Raw genomic sequence first — 15417 nt, 5'->3', positions numbered from 1 at the left:
AAAGAAAGAAAGAAAGAAAGAAAGAAAGAAAGAAAGAAAGAAAGAAAAAGAAAGAAAGAAAGGAAGGAAGGAAGGAAGAAAGGAAGGAAGAAAGAGGAGAAGAAAGAAAGAAAAAAGAAAGAAAGAAGGAAGGAAAGAAAAGGAAAAAAGAAAGGAAGGAAGGGAATGAAGAAAGAAGGGAGAGAGGGAGGAAAAAAGGAAAAAAAAGCAAGAAAGAGAGAAAGAAAAAGACAAGGAAAGAAAACTTTGATGCATAATCAAGGAAAAATGGATTGTTTTTTAAAAGTATGCCAAATATCCAATGGTGTGGTTTCGTGATGAAAAAATTAAAGGATGTGTCAAAATAATATGAACTCAATGCTCAATCACGTAAAACAAGGATTTATGGCAAAATGAGGACATATTGCATATTAAAAGATTTTTAAAAGTTATAAAAAGTTGTAAATTTTGTTGTATGATTTAACAAATTTAATTATTTTGCTTTTTCCTAGGAAATTTGTATACCACTTCAAACTTACACTTAAGATTTTTAAAAGTATCTAGGAATGTATTATGAGAGATAAGGAAATGTGGGTTTTCTGTCTGAACTTTTCTTCCATTTTCTTCCTTGCTTGAGTTCTTTCATTTATTGAGGAGTATCAGTTTAGCTTTCCCTAATCTCACAGGTGGTCACCATTCCCTCCTCTGGCCTTAAGAAATAATTGTGTCCAGAATCCCAAGTGGGGAAGTGGTGCAGGAGAGAGCTGCTTACTCTGTCCCAGTGCTCCAACTTCTGGCACCACCAATTTGTGAAAGGGGAAAAGCTCTAGCCTGAGAGGGTAAGGACTATGTTTAAGGTCTTTGCTCCTGTTAGAACTCTGTATTTGGAGGTTAAAGATCTATATTCACACATTGACTTGTCTGCTTGCTACCTGTGTGATTTTGGGCCTCAGTTTACTCATCTATAAAACAAGTGAATATAGTAGAAGTTCTCTAAGTCCCTTCAAGCTCTAACTAATATGATTTTATGATCTGGGGAGCCCCTAGGCATATGCCTAGCAGGGCTATTGACAATTGAACTCTGCTCATGGTAGAATTCATTTGTAAATCACATAGTATTCCACCTCCTACTCTTGTTGACCCTCATTTACTGAAAAGTGCCTTAGCCCCAAAGCAACTGAGCTACATACAAAAAGCAAAAGTATAAGGAATAAAAAGAGATTAATAGCAGGCACAGATAGTTGGGTGACAGATTTAGAAGAAAGTGATTACCTTGTTTTATAACATAGGTCATTAAAATAATGTTGGTTAAAATTTGCCAACCAGAGAACACACTGCTTTTATCTGTTCAGATGTCAGCAAACCATTACATTAAAAAAAAAAATTCCCCATCAAATCTGGATAATGCTGTAAGCATAAAGCAGCAAGCTTAAAAGCTGAAAATTATTAGAGTAATCTTCAAATGGCAAATATGACTATTACCTAATAATAATAATAATAACACATTTATACAGCAGTTTTGCATTTGTAAAACATTTTACATAAATAATTTTCATTTGATCCTCAAAATAACTTTGTGAGCTAAGTGCTATTGTTAGCTCCATTTTACAGATGAGGAAGCTGAGGCTCAGAGAGGGTGAGTGACTTGCCCAGGGTCACTCAGCTAGTGTCTGAGGCAAGATGCTATCTCAAGTTTTCTCCATGCTTGGCAAATGTTGACCATTTTTACAAACAGATAAGTAGCAGAGGAAACTATTAAGAAAATTGTCACAATCAAAGAATCCTGGTACACTAAATTGTGTGATTATTGAAGTGACTGAAAAAGAAAGAATTTCTATTTCCTAGGTTGATAGTCAATTCATAAAGGAGAACAAAGAATGAATCAACCTCCAGAGATTCTAGTGCTAATTTTGTAACTAGCCCTCTGCTTGAAGATTTTCTGAGGGCCAATTCACCTTTACAAAAATTTTTTTTCCTCAGCGGATTCCTTTTGATTGTATTAATCCACAGTGGCCAGGCCATTGGATACATGTTATACTGCCTTACATACTTTTTTAAAGCTTTTGTTAAATTGGATTTTTTTGTGCTTCTCAATTTTATAAACGGATTTGTGGAATCCTCTTCTTATCTTTGTGGCCAGAACAGTCACAATGGACTACATATGAGGATTAAAATCATCAGCATGCCTCATGGCAGAATAAATCAGAGTGGATTACACCAAACATTTTAACAAATGCTGTAGCTTCTGGCACACGTTTATCTTTGCTGCTGAGATTTCAGAAAATGTTTTGAGACATCATTTTGAAAGCAAAACGCAGGCATAAAATTTCTGAGAGCCACTGAAGTTGCACCTATGTAAAACCTATAGGTTTTAGGAACCACTTAAGATGTTGCTGTTTTAAAGAGAAGGAATATCTTTAGATGTGCATTGCTAAGAAAGGGTATTACTTTTTTTTTTTAGTACCGGGTCTCCCTATCTTACCCAGGCTGGAATAGTGGCCCAATCCCACTGCTGATTTGCCCAGGAGTTTTTAGCTGCTCTGTTTCTGACCTGGGTATCTGATTCTCCTGAAGCAAACTGGTAGACCTTTACTCCTGGTGGGTGTGAGTAGGAGGGCACAGGTCACTATATTAATACCGAACTTAGTGTGGACATCGGATAACCTTAGCTTACTATATATCAGAATCCCTGAACTGAAGAGATACATAAGTCTCAGCTTTTTAGGCCATGAAGATTTACAGGAATGTGTTACCATGCTCAATAAAAATAGGGACCTGAAGACTATGAACTGAACCTTCTGGTCTTTGTGTGGAATGACTCCCCCCTTTGTCTTTATTTCTGTTTTTCTCTTTCTGCCTCTAGTAAATATACCATAGCTTTCAGACCTGCTCTAATTGGATGTCCTGTTGCTACCACATGTGAAATGGAGGAAAGATACTAATGAGCTCCTTCACTCCTAAATTTAACTTCTGAAGCTCTTATGGCAAAGGATTAGCTCAAGTAATATACGTAATACATCATAACATAATACAACATGGTATGGTATAATATAATGCAATATGAAATGATGTAATAAAATAAAATATAATATGATATATGATATGATATGATATGATGTGATGTGATATAATATAATATAATATAGTATAATATGATATGATATGATATAATATAATATAATGAAATCATAATCTTGGATTACTATAGTACCTGTCCTTCACAATGTCCTGAGTACTTTTATATATCAATGTTTACTCAATCTCCAGCCCAGCCTTAAATGGCATTAAAGAACCCTCAAAGTAGGAAGATTTTCTTATCCTCATTAATAGATGGGGATATTAAAGAATATAACTGAGGTCTAAATAAGAAAATGAAAAACTTCCCAATTCATCATGCACTGAAGAAATATATCCTTTTACATGAACTATTTGGCAAATATTTATGTAACAACACAGAATTGCTACTAAACCCTACATCTGGAGTATGGGAGAGTGGGAGGGTTCAAAGAATCTTGACAACTTGGAAAGAAGGGGGAAGAAAGAGCCAGAGGGAAGATTCACTCCCTCTACGGTCTGCAGAATGGTCCACTCCTCCTGCTTCAGTGGCCCATTCTGATGCAACTTTCACTCAGTTTTCCTCTCCTCCTTTATTTATCATGGGCTAGAGGACCAAGGGACCACCCAAGGTTTTCTGTTATCCCAAGTCACCAATCCCTTCAGCACTGAGCCATGTCTCTCCCCACAGGTTGTCAAGGGCAGTTCTGGGCACATTGTATTAAATGGCTTCAATGAGCCCATCCCTATATGCATATTTCATAAAGTGTATCCTAATAATTCCCCCTCCCCCCACTATACCTCCCAAAGTGCCAAACTCTACAATCTATTAAGTTTACAAGTCAACTCTCTGATAAGTGTGTTGAAGTCTTAGCATTAGAAATTTTAGGTATTGTTATTATTTTTTATTCCAAACTCAGAAGAAAGTATTTGAGAGTCAACAATGCACCAAGAAAATGGTGGTAGTGGGGAATCTCTTTTTTCAATATGCAATTAAATTGCTTTGAAAGGAAGGCAAAGGAATGTTGGCAATTGGCCAAGATCTTGCTTCTTTTTTTGGAGCCAGAATAAGAATATCTGAAAGCATGGTGTAAAGAAAAACATTGTAACTTTAAATTATGCTTTTAAAATAAGAAACAATGAAAGAGTATTTCAGATCGTCTTATTAACTAAATCAACCTTCAAATGCTAGGGAACTTCAAAATATAATTACTGGGCTAAACAAGGGCAATGAATTAAAAGTACTACTTTTTCAGTTATGTCTAATCCATATGATTTTTGTGTTGATAGTGACAAACCCTTGGCTTTTTGAAAAGCATTTGTATATATAATAGAAAATTAAATGTCCCCAGAGAATGATTCATTTTCTTTAAAAAATAACACTACTACATTTAACATGTATTTTTGGAGATGTTTTTGCTTTCACATGGTAATATTTCATGTTGTCTTTACAACTACCTTTGTGATATTGGTAAGGAAGATATTATTCATGGTCAACTTTTGGTACCATAGTTAACTTTTAGAGCATTTATGAGGGCATATTGAACTTATCATCCTCCTCAACAGTGGTAAGAGCCATTTTTTCTACCTTCTCATACAAGATTTATGCAGCTTTTTGTTATAACATTATTAGTGTCTTCTGTACCATTCACCTACATTTTACATGATTAATGAGACTGGAAGAAAGAAGCTGAAGTGCTTTAGAATATACATCTAGAGAGATTCTTTATACCTGCAGGGTCATTGGTGACAATGGCCATAGATTGTATTGTGATCTTTGTAGTAGTCTTTCCCACCCCCATTAGAATGTGAGCTCTTTGAGGGATAGTGTTTTTGTCTTTATTCATATCCTCAGCATTCAGCACAGTGCCTGGCACATAGTCAGTGTTTAATAAATGCTTGTTGACCTTCTAAATGACTGTAATAATGAATTTTGTACGTAGTTCAGCCACTACTGTGAAATTTGGCAGTTAAATTTGGTAGTTTTATCAGCTCTGTTTTTTTTTGGGGGGGGGGGTAAGGGTCTTCTCTAAAAGCCTATTGAAATAACTCACAGCATAAAAAAAAAACTTTGAGTTCTTGAAGGCTATACTAGAGGAAAAGTGAGCTCTGGCATATCTTGTGGAGATGGAAAGCAGGGGCCTATAACCTGCCAACTGAGGACCCAGTTAGCCAAGACTGGCTACTATATGGTGATATTTGAGTACAATAACCCATGGAACTGCAGAAGGGTTACACTCTGTATGGGTTCTGATAATAAGTAAACTCGTGTTATCTTGGAACTTTTGAAAATATATACACATGAGACAGAGCCAGGAAGGAGGAGTAGTAAGAAAGTAGTGTGGGGAGCTTTCCTCCATAGAACTCCTCTAAACATACCTAGAAAGTGCACCAGACCAAATTCTGATGGGGATTTCTGAAAAAAGGACATGGTGAGTCTTTTGTCCACCCAGCTCAGCATAGGGAGATAGTCTGAGAGTTTTGTGGACACTGGGGATGAGGTCTGACCAGAGGGATGCATGAGAGCACTCCAGTGTCCAGGGAAAGCCTGTGCACTAGGGCAAAAGAAGGTCCCAAACATGTACCAAGGTTCCACCAGACCAATATGTGTGTATAGATAATAGGGACAGGTGACACCAAGCAGCTTTGTCTTTTACTACTGACTTCTGAATTATGGATCCAGGACATGAATAGGATAGCCTTTATTTTACCTACCAGAGAAAATATATAAGATACAAAGCATTCAAGGGATCTCAGGAGCAAATATTTATAAAATAATCAAATAGCCTATTAGACTCAATAGACTTCCTCTAGAAACTTTACATACATTGTGAACTGCTGAAAAAATATCATTGCATCCTAATTAATGGAGAAATTTAGAGAAACATGAGAAGACATAGTGATTAAGAAGAAGTGATGTGAAATGAAGTAAGCAGAACCATGAAAGGCAAAGTTGCATGGTGGAGAGAGTGCTAGGCTTGTAGTCATGAAGACTGGGGTTAAAATCCAGTGTCTTGCACATACTAGCTATTGTGACCCTAAATAAGTAATTTACATTCTATGAGCCTGTTTCCTCATCTGTAAAATAAGGGGATGGGAGAGTTCTTGCCAAGTGGCCAATAAAATGATAGATTAACCCTTTTTGCCAATTCCCACTAACTCCCTCTTCCTCCTTTACCCCCACCCCAGAAAAAAGGAGAATTATGAGCCAAAGGTAGAATAATTGAAGTTGAATTCACAAGATAAGAAAGCAAGATGTTTCTATATAACAGCAAACATTTGTAAAGCACTTACTACTATGTGTTTAATTAAGCTTCTTGAGTAAGTTTTATTAAATTTAAGTCTCAGGTAAGAACCCTTCCTTCTCCAGAAAACTTTTCCTGATCCCCCTTAATTCTGATTCCTTGTCCTCTACAGATTATTTCCAATTTATCCTGCACTTAGTTTGTACAGAGTTGTTTGCATATTGTTTCACTATTTTGTGAGCTCCTCGAGAGCAGGGATTGCCTTTTAACTTCCTTTATATTTTCAGCACCTAGGACAATTCCTGGCACATAGTGGGTGCCTAGTAAATGTTTATTGACTGACTGACTGCCAGGTACTGTGCTAAATGCTGTGATACAAAGGAAAACAAAAGCAATATTTTTTCTCAAAGAGCTCACAATCTAATGGGAATGGGGAGGCAAAATGAAAACAATATGTACAAATAAGACACGGGACAATATGGAGGTGACACCAGAGAGAAGACACTAATGTAACCTGATTGACTCTGCCCACAACTTTCTCAAGGCCAGCCCTGTTACATTTTTACCTCCATAGGGTTTTTTAGGACCCTGAAGGGATTAAAGATTCTCTATTTTTTATTTTTTAAACTTAATTAATTTATTTTTAGTTTTCAACATTCACATCAATAAAATTTTGAGTTGCAAATTTTCTCCCCATCTCGTCCCTCTCCCAATCCCAAGACAGTGTGCATTCTGAATACCCTTTCCCCTAATCTGCCCTCCTTTCTATCTCACCCTTTCCTTTCTCTTATCCCCTTTCTCTTTTGTTTTCCTACAGGGCAGGATAGATTTCTATGCCCAATTGTCTGTATATCGTTTTTCCCAGTTGCATGTGAAAACAATTTTTTAACATTTGTTTTTAAAACTTTGGGTTCTAAATTTTCTCCCTTCCTCTTTCTCCACCCACCATCATTGAAAAGGCAAGCAACTTGATACAGGTTACACTTGTGTAGTCACGCAAAACACTTTCATAGTAGTCATGCTGTGGAAAACTATCTATATTTCCCTTCATCATATCCCATCCTCTGTTTATTCTATTCTCTTTTTTGACCCTGTCCCTCCTCAGAAGTGTTTGCTTCTGATTACCGCCTCCCCCAACCTGCCTTCCCTTCTATAATTCCCCTTCCTCCCTTTTTTCTTTAGGGTAAGATAGCTTTCCATACCCAATTGAGTGTGTATGTTATTCCCTCCTTAAGCCAAATCCTATGAGAATAAGATTAACTCATTCCCTCTCACCTTCCCCCACTTCCCCTCCACTGTAAAAACCTTTTTTGTCTGTTTTATGTGAGATAATTTACCTCATTCTACCTCTCCCTTTCTCCTTCTTCCAGTACAATCCTATCACCCCTTAATTTTATTCTCCAGATATCACCCATTCATCTTCAACTCACTCTGTGCCCTCTATCTATCAATCCATCTATACATATATTTTTTCCCCTCCAACTACTCTAACACTGACAAAGGTCTCATGAGTTACAAATATCATCTTTCCATGCAGGAATGTCAACACTTCCACCTTAATAAGTCCGTTATGATTTCTCTTTCCTGTTTACCTCTTCATAGTTCTCTTGAGTCTTGTATTTGAAAATCAAATTTTCTATTCAACTCTGGTCTTTTCATCAAGAATGCTTGAAAGTCCTCTATTTCACTGAATATCAATTTTTCCCCCTGAAGGATTATACTCAGTTTTGCTGGGTAGGTGATTCTTGACTGTAATCCTATCTCCTTTGCCCTCTGGAATATCATATTCCAAGCCCTCAAATCCCTTAATGTAGAAGCTGCTAAATCTTGTGTTATCCTGAATGTGTTTCCACAACATTTGAATTATTTCTTTCTGGCTGCTTGTAATATTTTCTTCTTGCCCGGGGAACTCTGGAATTTGGCTACAATATTCCTAGGAGTTTTCATTTGGGGATCTCTTTCAGGAGGTGATAGGTGGATTCTTTAGATTTCTATTTTACTCTCTGGTTCCAGACTATCAGGGCAGTTTTCCTTGATAATTTCTTGAAAGATGATGTCTAGGCTCTTTTTTTTTTTGATCATGGCTTTCAGAGAGTCCGATAATTTTAAAATTAACTCTCCTGGATCTATTTTACAGTTCAGTTGCTTTTCCAATGAGATACTTCACATTGTCTTCTATTTTTTTATTCTTTTGGTTTTGTTTTACAATGTCTTGATTTATCACAAAGTCACTAGCTTCTAATTGCTCCATTTTAATTTTTAAGGAAGTATTTTCTTCAGTAAGCTTTTGGACTTCCTTTTCCAGTTGGCCAATTCTGTTTTTTAAGCCATTCTTCTCCTCATTGACTTTTTGGATCTTTTTTGCCATTTGGGTTAGGCTCTTTTTTAAGGTTTTACTTTTTTCAGTATTTTTTGGGTCTCCTTTGGCAAGCTGTTGACTTGTTTTTCATGATTTTCTTGCATCACTCTCATTTCTCTTCCCAGTTTTTCCTTTACTTCTCTTACTTGCTTCTCAAAATCCTTTTTGAGCTCTTCCATGGCCTGGCATCAATTAATATTTTTCTTGAGGTTTTGTTGTAGGAGCTTTACTTTGTTGTCTTCTTCTGATTGTATGTTTTGATCTTGTCACCAAAGAAAGATTCTATCATCTGACTTTTTTGCACAGTTTGCTCATGATCCGAGACAATTACTTGAGTTATAAACACTTTGTTAATGTAGGGGTTTGCTTCTAGTGTGGAGAATGTACTGTCCCAAGTTTCAGGGGTCTTGTGCAGCTGTTTTCAGAGGTACTTCTAGGGACTTGTAAATTTTGAGTTCTTCCAAAGTGATATGATCAAGGGCAAAGTGTTTATTTCTTTCCTGGCCTGTACTCTGGTCTATGAGTGACCACAAGCACTCTTTTCTGCCTTGGAACTATGAGGAGGATTCCCTCTCCACTGCCACTACAAGCTCCACTATGCCAGCACTCTTCCTTGCCCCAGGATTGCCACCCATAATTGTGACCCAGATCCATGCGCGGGCAAAGCAAGAGAATCCTGTCTCAACACCAGCAAAAACTCTCTGCAATCTCCCTCTGATGAGCCACTCAATTCCCCCTCTGCCCTGAGGCTGTGCCAGGACTGGGGCTGAGACCGAGCTTTTCTCTCACCATGGTCACAGACTTTTCCTACTGACCTTCTAAGTTGTTTTTGGGGTTTGTGGGTTGAGAAGTTTGGAAACTGCTACTGCTGCCCATGATTCAGTCCTCTGAGGCCTGCTCCATGTTTGCTGAGGCCTGGTCTTTGCTTGCACATCCACATTGACCTGTATTTCTCTCTCAGCCTGGCATGATAGACTTTTCTAATCAACCATCCAGGTTTTCTTGGACTGGAAATTTGTTTCACTCTGTCTTTTTGTGGGTTCTTCTGCTCTAGAATTTGTTTAGAACCATTTTTTTTACAGGTATTTGGAAGGGTTTGGGGGAGAGCTCAAGTAAGTCACTGCTTTTACTCTGCCACCTTGGTTCCACTCCCCAAGATTCTCTATTTTTTGCCAATGACTCTGGCTCCCTTTAGTTGTGTTCCCTTGTTCCCTCCATTTTAAGGGGCCAATGATTAGCACCCATTAGTTCTATTTAACCACTTACAAGGATTAACTCTTCAGGTAGATATTTATTTTGATCATATAGCACCATAATGCAGAAAATAATAAATGAAAACTTCCCAGAACACATGAGTACAGAAAATAAAATACCAGTCAAAATAATTTACAAGGGGAAAAACCTAAACTTTAAAGAAAAATATTTAATAATACATTTAATAATGCCAATGAAACTCAGAAAATTCTGCTTATGTTCAAGAGAAACACCTTCAGATATAAAGGAAAGGAAATTCAAATAACACAACACTTCTTTACATACTAGAAATTGAAGAAGGTATTGGTATAATATATTCCAAAAAGAAAAGAAACTAAAAAAATGCACTCCAAATGATATATTCCAAAAACCTAGGCCTAATTGTCAACGAAAAAAATCTACAAGTAGGTTAAATAAGAAATGGACATTTGAGGCATTCCTGTCCACAACATTCTCCCCCAAAAAACACAGGCTTGAGCAGAATATTGTACTTATAAATATCCCATATATAAACACAAGAATGGTAAACAAATGTAACACAATCCCCTCTTAATTATAACACAATCTCCCTTCAGTGGAATATTAAAAGACTAGAACAAAAAGAACATAAAAGGATAGTGATGAAAGCAGAGTTTAAAGAAATAGAAGTGATGGTAGAAAGGCTGCCCTGAAATACTACAGAGTATTCTTTTTTTTTTCAAAGTTGTTAAAACTTTGAATTCATTCAACCATTCTAGACATCAGTTTGGAATTATGGGAAAAAAGATACATGCCTGATCATACCCTTTGACCCAGGGATTCCACTCCTTGGTACATAGGACATAAGAATCAGAAAGGACATAAGAATCAGAAACAAAGGGCCAATATGTACATATACTTATACATATTCCCACATGCATCAGCATATACATACATATCCAAATAAACACACATATATGTTTATACATACGTATGAGTATTATTCTTCTTTAGGCTTTTTCTAGGCTTCTCTAGACTTTTTCTACAATGCCCTGGGAACAATTTCTTGGAAGCTCACTCCAGCCTTTGAATTCATACATTTTAAGTACACATTGCAATTCTTATGGACTCTCCCACTGATTGGATGATCAGAAACCTCCATTTAAGGAGGGTAACCAGGTCAACCATGTCTTAATTCCTTCCCCAGACTTTCTCTACCATGCCCCCATTGAGGACCTCAATTCTGCTTTTTAGCTTCTTTTTATGTGTTACTTTCTCTCATGAGAATGTAAGCTCATTGAAGGCAGGACCTGCTTTCTTTCTGCTTGCATTTGTATTTCCTGCACTTAGTGCAGTGCTCGACATATAGTGAGTGCTTATTAAATGCTTGTTGACTGACAGACTAACTAGACCTCACAACCTCCCCACAAGGGAATCAATGTATTTTGCGGGACAAAAATGCAGAATGGGAGGGTGCACAAATGGGAAGAAGAAGTGAAAGAAAGTGGGGAATATATGATATAACCTAACTCTCACAGTCCCTTAATGGGCAACTAGGTGCAATGGATAGAGTACCAGGCCTGGAGTCAGGAAGATCTGAGTTCAAATCCAGCCTCAGATACTTACTAACTGTCTGACCCTGGGCAAGTCACTTAACCCCTATTTGTCTTGGTTCCTCATCTGTAAAATGGGCACACACTGGAGAAGAAAATGGCAAACTACTCAAGTATCTTTGTTAAAAAAAATCTCATGGACAAAGTCCATGGGGTCACATAGAGTCAGACATGACTGAATGAATGAATGACTGAACAACAACAACAACTAGTTCCTCAGCAAGAAGAGGGATTAAAGAATAGTGGGAATCACCAAGATTTGTTTTTTTGTTATGATATGTAGGTTTTTATTCTATGCAGCAAATAGAACTGAAAATAAACAAAAGAAAAACAATCAATTAAGTAAAACTCCAAAACTATAGAAAGGGTTGGTTGACAAATGAGAATATTAGTTAAGGGGGGGGAGGTGGAAAGAATCTGTTGGAATATGTTTGTGTCAAAATCTGTCATAGGGACAAAGTAAAGATTAAAAGAGTGAGAGAACTAAAAAAAGAAATGAATATAAATACTGAAGACACAAATGGAGAATAATACAAACCTAATTCTTGTAACTTTAAATGAGTGTATTAAACAATCTAATAAAATGAAAGAGTGACAGCTTTAATAAGAAAACAAAGCCCTACAATATAACTTATCTAGAAAGCAAAGGAATCATAGCACACAAAATTATATCAGCATTAAACTTCTGGATGACATAGTATCTAAATTGATAAAAGAAAAATTAACTAAATTGCAAGAAAAGTGACAGTAACACAATATTAGTAAGACACTTTAATGTTCCTTTATCAGGGTTAGATAAATTTAACAGAAAGGTAAATGAAAGGGAGACTATGAAGGAGAACAAATTGTTGAAGAATTTAGAGCCTAAAGATTTATGTCTTTCTGTTTGGAACCACTAAACTTCATGCACATTTTCCAGTATCACATCGCACTTTTGCAAAAATTGACCATGTATTAGACCATAAATTGCAAATAAATGTAATAAGTAAGAAATGCTGTTTTACATGTAAGGATGTGTGTAGTATATTTTGTTGCCCATCTATGTGTGCCTATATATGTGTTCATGGGTGTCCACATGGGTCTGTTCAAATGTGGTTCACAGAGAGGAATGAATAGATATTACTAGAGTCTTTTCCACTCACTCTTCTCCAAAGGTTATTGCCAGAAGGGGAAGCAGAAGGTTGGAGTCAGAGGCTATCCACTGTGCTTTCCTTAGAGAAAGGATACCAAGCTAGAATTATATCTACCCCTTTAAAAATTGATAGTCTAAGGAAGATAATTTTTAGGGCCAAACTGAGCTACCAATCATCATAATTTAATGGGGAAGTAGTGTCCCAAGCTATATATCCAAAGCTTTACTCTCTTCTCACCAAATGCTAGTTGCACAATGAATATGCATAGCAAATATCAAATAAACCCATTTATTCAAGCTGATAGCAAAGAGAAATAAGAGAAGGTATACAGAAGAGAATACATACCAGACACTACATAGTATAAATGACCTCTCCCATTGGGAGTGAGAAATGTTAGCTTAAACAAGAGAGTCCCAGATATCATCCAAAGGGAAATTCCCCAGTCTTTAGTGTAAACTAGGGATAGGGACATGATTGAGGTGCTTGATCCTCTACAAGTTGGCTTTTTCCTAGAATCTCTCTCTCCCTCTCTCTTTAGGAACCTGATGAAATCATCTTTTTTCTCAGAGCTAGAAGCCAGGATCTCTTTTCTCCCTCAAGCTCTTGTCAATTCTTCCTCCCATGCACCTATGGAGTATGAATGAAACCAATCTCTGTCAATGAATAGAATCTTATGCTGTTGGACTTTGAGCCATGGGTTTTATTTATCCTTTATAGACTATAACCAAACAAAATAGTAACAATTCAGGAAGTACAAACAAATGAACTAAAATGTGAACTTAATAATGAAATCTTAAATAATGAGTGGGTCAAAGAACAAATAATAAAAACAATTAATGATTATGTGAAAGACAATGATGATCCCATATACCAGAATGTCTGGTGAAATTAAATCAGTCCTCACTAGAAAACTATCTTAAAATATACATTAAAATAGAAAAAAGTGATAATTGATGAACTGTATGTACATTAAGAATTAGGTACATCAGAAACAAATCTTAAATTAACATAAAAGGAGAAATATCAAAAATCAGAGGAGAAATGGATAAATCAGAAATAAAAATATCAAATTTACAAATAAAAAACATGGTTCTTTGAGAAGACTAATAAAATTTATAAAACTTCAGGCAATCAGATAAAAAACAAGAGAGCAGAAAATCAAACCAGTAAAATATTTTTAAAAGGGAAAAATAAGGCCTTAACCTAGGCCCCAGTATGAGGAATTGATGAGTTGCTCAGTTACAGAGGTGTCAGTTGCTGCCACAGGGATACGGCATTCATGCCATTCCCCTGATGCTCTTGTTTCCTTTTCCAACCCCTCTTGAGTGTCCCTATTTAAGCCATGTGGCACTCATTTAAGCATGCTAAAGAAAAGAGCCTATTACTTTTAACATTGATAGGCTTGTCTGATGCCTCATAAGTTTTAACAGTAGATCTCTTAAGACCATTTTTATCCCTGTGATTTTATCAGTATCATACTACTCAACTGGGAAATGAAACACTTCAGGGCATCAAAGATACTATTTCATAATTTCCTTCCAAGTTCCCCTTTGGACATTGATTCATTTTTCTATTCATTATTAAGGAATATTTACAGATAAATTCCAAGTGCTTCTGTTTAAATTCATCAAATGGCTGTGCATTGTAATTGAGTTTCAGGATTGAAAACATGTATTGTCTTATGAGAGTTACATTTTGGTATAGTACATATGTGATTTGTTTATATAGGATGGTAACTAAAGATATTTACTTTTTAGCCTATTTTAAAAATTCTTTTAGACTATATACATACACACACACGTGTGTGTGTGTGTATGTTAAGGGCTACACTTCGATTTCTTTATTTTTTTCAGTAGTTTGTTAAACATATGATAGTTAATTACAGCAATGACTTGAATGAAAGGCATGCTTATCAAATTTGCAGATGACACAAAGTTGCAAAGGATAATACATTAGATGACAGAATTGGGATCCAAAAAGACCTTGAAGGATTAGAATGATGGGCCAAACCTAACAAGATGAAATGTGTACTTTGAATTTTGATTAATCTGCGATCTCATCAATATGGATTTTATGTAACCTCTGCAGTTGTAACCTCTAGTGGTGGAAATTGAAACCAATCCAAGTATTCTCAAATGCCACATACTTCAACATATCATTGGCAATATCTTATCATCCATACTATCCTAACTGATGAGAGCTAGGCAAGACCTGATGAATGTATGTGGAGATGGTAAATTGGCTGTATATGTCACCTTTGCTCATCATATAGGAGGAGCAAGAATGAACTACCTTAACTTGGTCCAGAGCCTCCACAAAGCTCCAACATGCTAACTTAAGTTGGATCTCCCATACCATTCCAGTAAGCAGCACTATACAAGAGTACAAAGAATGAGATGTTGAGGCATTGATGAACTTGAATTTGTATGGACGGGGAGTACAGAGTAGTGGATAAAGTTGTGAGAAGTCTTGGACTCTGAAAGATTTGGGTTTGAATTCCACTTTAGATATTGACTAGCTATATGTCCCTGCACAATTCATTTAAACTCTCTGAGCCTCTGTTTCTTCAATTTCTAAATGAGAGGGCTGGATTCTTGGACCTTTCAATTTATTTTTGTTTTTAAATAAATTTGTATTGATATCTTCTATTTCTTTCATATTACCAAAATTTCCTTTTTGAGAGAGACACCCCACATTACAAAATAGTTTTGTAAGACAAAAAGAAAAAATAAAAAGAAGAGGAAAAATCAGCATGTCTAATCGATATATTGAAAAAGTCTGAAAAATAGATACACTATGCAATACTTCTGGACTTTCTATCT

Source organism: Vombatus ursinus, unplaced genomic scaffold (genome assembly GCF_900497805.2).
Source record: "Vombatus ursinus unplaced genomic scaffold, bare-nosed wombat genome assembly UNPS02014893.1, whole genome shotgun sequence".
Classification (NCBI taxonomy): domain Eukaryota; kingdom Metazoa; phylum Chordata; class Mammalia; order Diprotodontia; family Vombatidae; genus Vombatus; species Vombatus ursinus.
This window is presented reverse-complemented; position numbering follows the sequence as displayed.